We start from the raw sequence: 7,534 nt of genomic DNA, 5'->3' as shown, positions 1-7,534 counted from the left end.
TATACCATTCTGGGCGTTTAACGCCAGGATGGTGCTAGGAGGAAGATTTTGTTTTCAAATCAAATTTTTTTCAAGTTTTCAAAGTTTTTCAAAACCAAATCTTTTTCAAATCATATCTTTTCAATCAAATGTTTTCAAAATCAATTTCTTTCCTTTTTCAAAGATACTTACTAACAATTAATGATTTGATTGAACATTTTTTGCCTTTTCTATTAAGGAAGGTTTTATGTTTGAATCATATCTTTTCTTGTTAGGCAAGTCATCAATTTTTTTTAAAAAAAAAAATCACTTCTTTTCAAATTGTTTTCAAATCATATCTTTTAAAATTGTTTTCAAATCATATCTTCTCAATCACATCTTTTTAAAACCATAACTTTTCAATCAATTCTTTTCAATCACATCTTTTTCAAATTAGTTTTCAATCAAATCTTTTTAATTTCTAATTTCAAAATCTTTTTCAAAAATCACTTGATTTCTTTTTCACTTTGAATTTTCGAAAATTATCAATCAAATTTTCAAAATGTTTTCAAAATCTTTTAATTGAATTTTCGAAAATCCTCTTCCCTCCTTCTCACATCCTTCTATTTATGGAGTACCACTCCTTCTTAATGCACAATTCGAATTCTATCTAATCAAGTTCGAATTCTTCTACCTTCTTTTCTTCTATTTTTCTTTTCCTCTGACACTTCAAGGAATCTCTATACTGTGACATAGAGGATTCCACATTTTTGTTCTCTTCTCTTTCATATGAGCAGGAGCAGAGACAAAGGCATTCTTGTTGAAGCTGACCCTGAACCTGAGAGAACCTTGAAGCGAAAGCTAAGAGAAGCTAGAGCACAACTCTCTGTTGAGGACCTGACCGAATTCTTCAAGGAAGAAGAACCCATGGCAGCCGAAAACAACAACAATGCCAACAATGCAAGGAAGGTGCTGGGTGACTTCACTGCACCTACTCCTGATTTCTATGGGAGAAGCATCTCTATCCCTGCCATTGGAGCAAACAACTTTGAGCTTAAGCCTCAATTAGTTTCTCTAATGCAACAGAATTGCAAGTTCCATGGACTTCCAATGGAAGATCCTCATCAGTTCTTAGCTGAATTCTTGCAAATCTGTGACACAGTCAAGACTAATGGGGTTAACCCTGAGGTCTACAGACTGATGCTATTCCCTTTTGCTATAAGAGACAGAGCTAGAATATGGTTGGATTCTCAACCTAAAGAAAGCCTGGACTCTTGGGAAAAGCTAGTCAATGCCTTCTTGGCAAAGTTCTTTCCACCACAAAGATGGAGTAAGCTTAGAGTGGAAGTCCAAACCTTCAGACAGAAGGATGGAGAATCCCTCTATGAAGCTTGGGAAAGATACAAACAATTAATTAGAAGATGTCCTTCTGACATGCTTTCTGAATGGAGCATCATAGGTATTTTCTATGATGGTCTCTCTGAACTATCCAAGATGTCTTTGGATAGCTCTGCTGGAGGATCTCTTCATCTGAAGAAGACGCCTGCAGAAGCTCAAGAATTGATTGAAATGGTTGCAAATAACCAATTCATGTACACTTCTGAAAGGAATCCTGTGAACAATGGGACTAGTCAGAAGAAAGGAGTTCTTGAGATTGACACTCTGAATGCCATATTGGCTCAGAACAAGATATTGACTCAACAAGTCAATTTGATTTCTCAAAGTCTGTCTGGAATGCAAAATGCACCAAACAGTACTAAGGATGCTTCATCTGAGGAAGAAGCTTATGATCCTGAGAACCCTTCCATGGAAGAGGTGAATTACCTAGGAGAACCCTATGGAAACACCTATAATTCTTCATGGAGAAATCACCCAAATCTCTCATGGAAGAATCAAGAGAGACCTCAACAAGGTTTCAATAACAATAATGGTGGAAGAAACAGGTTTAGCAATGGCAAGCCTTTTCCATCATCTTCTCAGCAACAGACAGAGAGTTCTAAGCAGAATACTTTTGACTTAGCAACAATGGTCTCTGATCTAATAAAGACCACTCAAAGTTTCATGACTGAAACAAGGTCCTCCATCAGAAATTTGGAAGGACAAGTGGGACAGCTGAGCAAGAAAATTACTGAACTCCCTCCTAGTACTCTCCCAAGTAATACAGAAGAAAATCCAAAAGGAGAGTGCAAAGCCATAGACATGGCCGAATATGGAGAGGAAAGAGAGGAGGTGGACGCCACTGAGGAAGACCTCAATGGGCGTGCACCAACCTCCTCTGAGTTCCCCAATGAGGAACCATGGGAATCTGAGGCTCAAATTGAGACCATAGAGATTCCATTGGACTTACTTCTGCCATTCATGAGCGCTGATGAGTATTCTTCCTCTGAAGAGGATGAGTATGTCACTGAAGAGCAAGTTGCTAAATACCTTGGAGCAATCATGAAGCTAAATGACAAGTTATTTGGAAATGAGACTTGGGAGGATGAACCTCCCTTGCTCACCAAAGAACTGGATGACTTGTCTAGGCAGAAACTGCCTCAAAAGAGGCAGGATCCTGGGAAGTTTTCTATACCTTGTACCATAGGCACCATGACCTTCAAGAAGGCCTTGTGTGACTTAGGGTCAAGTGTAAACCTCATGCCCCTCTCTGTAATGGAGAAATTAGGGATCCTTGAGGTGCAAGCTGCAAGAATCTCATTAGAGATGGCAGACAATTCAAGAAAACAAGCTCATGGACTTGTAGAGAATGTTTTGGTGAAGATTGAAGACCATTACATCCCTACTGATTTCATAGTCCTAGAGACTGGGAAGTGCATGGATGAATCCATCATCCTTGGCAGACCCTTCCTAGCCACAGCAAAGGCTGTGATTGATGTTGATAGAGGAGAGTTGATCATTCAAGTGAATGAAGAATCCTTGGTGTTTAAGGCCCAAGGACATCCCTCTATCATCATGGAGAGGAAGCATGAAGAGCTTCTCTCAAAACAGAGCCGAGCAGAGCCCCCACAGTCAAACTCTAAGTTTGCTGTTGGGAGGCCACAACCAAACTCTAAGTTTGGTGTTGAACCCCCACATTCAAACTCTAAGTTTGGTGTTGGGAGGTTACAACACGGTTCTGAGTATCTCTGAGGCTCCATGAGAGTCCTCTGTCAAGCTAATGACATTAAAGAAGCGCTTGTTGGGAGGCAACCCAATGTTTTATAGTTAACTATTTCCTTTTGTTATTTTATCTTTTTTGTAGGTTGATGATCATAAGAAGTCACAAAAACAATGAAAAAAGCAAAAACAGAATGAAAAACAGGAAGAAAAACAGCACACCCTAGAGGAGAAGAAGCTGGCGTTCAAACGCCAGTAATGCTAGCTGTTGGGCGTTTAACGCCCAGTCTGGCACCATTCTGGGCGTTTAACGCCAGAAAGGGGCACCAGACTGGCGTTAAACGCCAGAAAAGGGCAACAACCTGGCGTTAAACGCCAGGAATGGGCACCAGCCCGGCGTTTAACGCCAGAAATGGCTCAAAACGTGATTTTGAGCAACAATTGGTGCAGGGATGACTTTTCCTTGACACCACAGGATCTGTGGACCCCACAGGACCCCACCATCACTCTCTCTCTTCTTCCCCCATTCACCAATCACCTCAATACCTCTTCCCCAAAAACCCTTCACCTATCAAATTCCATCTTTCTCTTCACCACTCACATCCATCCTTCATAAATCCCCACCAACCTCACCCTTCAAATTCAAACCACTTTCCCTCCCAAAACACACCCCTAATGGCCGAACCTTTACCCCCCTCTCTCCTATAAATACCCTTCTTCAACTCTTCATTTTCACACAACCTAAACACCCTTTCTTACCCTTCTTGGCCGAACACACTACCATCTCCCTCTTCCTCATTTCTTCTTCTTCTACTCTCTTCTTTCTTCTTTTGCTCGAGGACGAGCAAACATTTTAAGTTTGGTGTGGTAAAAGCGTTGCTTTTTCGTTTTTCCATAACCATTTATGGCATCCAAGGCCGGAGAAACCTCTAAAAAGAGGAAAGGGAAGGCAAAAGCTTCCACCTCCGAGTCATGGGAGATGGATAGATTCCTCTCAAGGGTGCATCAAGACCACTTCTATGAAGTTGTGGCCTTGAAGAAGGTGATCCCCGAGGTCCCCTTTTCACTCAAAAAGGGTGAATATCCGGAGATCCGCCATGAGATCCGAAGAAGAGGTTGGGAAGTACTTACCAACCCCATTCAACAAGTCGGAATCTTGATGGTTCAAGAGTTCTATGCCAATGCATGGATCACCAAGAACCATGACCAAAGTGTGAACCCGAATCCAAAGAATTATCTCACTATGGTTCGGGGGAAATACTTGGATTTTAGTCCGGAGAGTGTGAGGGTGGCGTTCAACTTGCCTATGATGCAAGGAGATGAGCATCCTTACACTAGAAGAGTCAACTTTGATCAAAGGTTGGACCAAGTCCTCACAACCATATGTGAAGAGGGCGCACAATGGAGGCAAGATTCAAGAGGAAAGCCGGTTTAATTGAGAAGGCATGACCTCAAGCCCGTGGCTAGAGGATGGTTAGAGTTCATACAACGCTCAATCATTCCCACTAGCAACCGGTCCGAAGTTATCATAGACCGGGCCATCATGATACATAGCATCATGATTGGAGAAGAAGTGGAAGTTCATGAGGTTATAGCTCAAGAACTCTACAAAGTGGCGGACAAGACCTCCACTTTGGCAAGGTTAGCCTTCCCTCATCTCATCTGTCACCTCTGTTATTCAGTTGGAGTTGACATAGAGGGAGATACCCCCATTGATGAGGACAAGCCCATCACCAAGAAAAGGATGGAGTACACAAGAGACCCCTCTCACCATGAGATCTCTGAGATACCTCAAGGGATGCACTTTCCTCCACAAAACTACTGGGAGCAACTGAACACCTCCCTAGGAGAGTTGAGTTCCAATATGGGACAACTAAGGGTGGAGCATCAAGAACACTCCATTCTCCTCCATGAAATTAGAGAAGACCAAAGAATCATGAGGGAGGAGCAACAAAGACAAGGAAGAGACATTGAGGAGCTCAAGCACTCCATAGGACCTTCAAGAGGAAGGAAGAGCCGCCTTCACTAAGGTGGACCCGTTCCTTGATTTCCTTGTTCTTTATTCTTCTGTTTTTCGATTTTTATGCTTATGTTATCTATGTTTGTGTCTTGTGATCATTAGTGTCTTAGTGTCTATGCCTTAAAGTTATGAATGTCCTAAGAATCCATCACCTTTCTTGAATAAAAACGTGCTTAATTGAAAAGAAAAAAATTGCATGAATTCTGAATTTTATAATAGTTTAATTATTTTGATGTGATGGCAACACCTTTGTTCTCTGAATGTATGCTTGAACAGTGCATATGTCTTTTGAATTTGTGGTTCATGAATGTTGGCTCTTGAAAGAATGATGAAAAAGGAGACATGTTATTGAGGATCTGAAAAATCATAAAAAAAAAATAATTCTTGAAGCAAGAAAGAAAGCAAGCAAACGAAAAAAAAAAAATTCGAAAAAAAAAGAAAGAAAAAGAAAGAAATAAAGTTGTGATCCAAGGCAATAAGAGTGTGCTTAAGAACCCTGGACACCTCTAATTGGGGACTTTAGCAAAGCTGAGTCTCAATCTGAAAAGGTTCACCCAATTATGTGTTTGTGGCATGTATGTATCCGGTGGTAATACTGGAAGACAGAGTGCTTTGGGCCACAGCCAAGACTCAATAAATAGCTATGTTCAAGAATCATCATACTTCACTAAGAGAATCATTAACACTATCTGGATTCTGAGTTCCTAAAGAAGCCAATCATTCTGAATTACAAGGGATAGAGTGAGATGCCAAGACTATTCAAGAGGCAAAAAGCTAAAAGCCCCGCTCATCTAATTAATACTGATCTTCATAGATATTTTTAGAGTTCATTGCATATTCTCTTCTTTTTATCTTATTTGATCTTCAGTTGCTTGGGGACAAGCAACAATTTAAGTTTGGTGTTGTGATGAGCGGATAATTTATACACTTTTTGGCATTGTTTTTAGTATGTTTTTAGTATGATCTAGTTAGTTTTTAGTATATTTTTATTAGTTTTTAGTTAAAATTCACTTTTCTGGACTTTACTATGAGTTTGTGTGTTTTTCTGTGATTTCAGGTATTTTCTGGCTGAAATTGAGGGACCTGAGCAAAAATCTGATCCAGAGACTCAAAAGGACTGCAGATGCTGTTGGATTCTGACCTCCCTGCACTCGAAGTGGATTTTCTGGAGCTACAGAAGCCCAATTTGCGCGCTCTCAACGGCGTTGGAAAGTAGACATCCTGGGATTTCCAGCAATATATAATAGTCCATACTTTGCCCAAGATTTGATGGCCCAAACCGGCATTCAAAGTCACCTCAAGAAATCCCAGCGTTAAACGCTGGAACTGGCACCCAAATGGGAGTTAAACGCCCAAACTGGCACCAAAGCTGGCGTTTAACTCCAAGAAGAGTCTCTACACGAAAAATGCTTCATTGCTCAGCCCAAGCACACACCAAGTGGGCCCGAAAGTGGATTTTTATGTCATTTACTCATTTCTGTACACCTTAGGCTACTAGTTTTCTATAAGTAGGACCTTTTACTATTGTATTAGATATCTTCGGATCTTTGGAACCTTTTTCTTTAGATCTTTTGATCACTTTGGGAGGCTGGCCATTCGGCCATGCCTAGACCCTGTTCTTATGTATTTTCAACGGTGGAGTTTCTACACACCATAGATTAAGGTGTGGAGCTCTGCTGTACCTCGAGTATTAATGCAATTACTATTGTTCTTCCATTCAATTCCGCTTGTTCTTTATCCAAGATATCACTTGTTCTTCAACATGATGAAGGTGATGATTGACGCCCATCACCATTCTCACTCATGAACAAGGTGACTGACAACCATTCTTGTTCTACAAGCATCTGAGGCTTAGTGAATATCTCTTGGATTCTTTAAAAGGAATCTTCGTGGTATAGGCAGGACTTGATGGCAGCATTCAAGAGAATCCGAAAGGTCTAACCTTGTCTGTGGTATTCTGAGTAGGATTCAATGACTGAATGACTGTGACGTGCTTCAAACCTGTAACCTACTGGGCGTTAGTGACAGACGCAAAAGAGTGATTCTATTCCGGTAGGGGAGGGAACCAAACCGGTGATTGGCAGTACTGTGACAGAGTGCGTGCATTAGCTTTCACTGCGTGGATGGGAGGTAGCTGCTGACAACAGTGAGACCCTACACGAGCTTGCCATGGAAAGGAGTAAGAAGGATTGGATGAAGGCAGTAGGAAAGCAGAGAGACGGAAGGGAAGGCATCTTCATACGCTTGTCTGAAGCTCTTACACCAATGATATACATAAGTATCACTATCCTTATCTTTATATTATTTTCGTTCATCATCATATACAATTGAGTTTGCCTGACTAAGATTTACAAGATGACCATAGCTTGCTTCAATGCTAACAATCTCCGTGGGATCGACCCTTACTCACGTAAGGTATTACTTGGACGACCCAGTGCACTTGCTGGTTAGTTGTGCGAA

The 7,534-nt window shown here is 41.0% G+C and overlaps 1 non-coding gene across 1 annotated transcript; it reads right to left on the bottom strand.

The window, feature by feature from the left end:
- Window positions 1–1,290: 1,290 nt before the first annotated feature.
- Window positions 1,291–1,398, bottom strand: LOC130937758 (small nucleolar RNA R71). The gene has a single exon (XR_009068959.1). It is a non-coding gene; the product is annotated as a small nucleolar RNA R71 (small nucleolar RNA).
- Window positions 1,399–7,534: the final 6,136 nt, after the last annotated feature.

The sequence above is a fragment of the Arachis stenosperma genome, chromosome 6 (genome assembly GCF_014773155.1).
Source record: "Arachis stenosperma cultivar V10309 chromosome 6, arast.V10309.gnm1.PFL2, whole genome shotgun sequence".
In the NCBI taxonomy this organism is placed as follows: Eukaryota; Viridiplantae; Streptophyta; class Magnoliopsida; order Fabales; family Fabaceae; genus Arachis; species Arachis stenosperma.
Note: the sequence above shows the minus strand (reverse complement) of the source record. Positions and strands in the feature narration are given on the sequence as shown.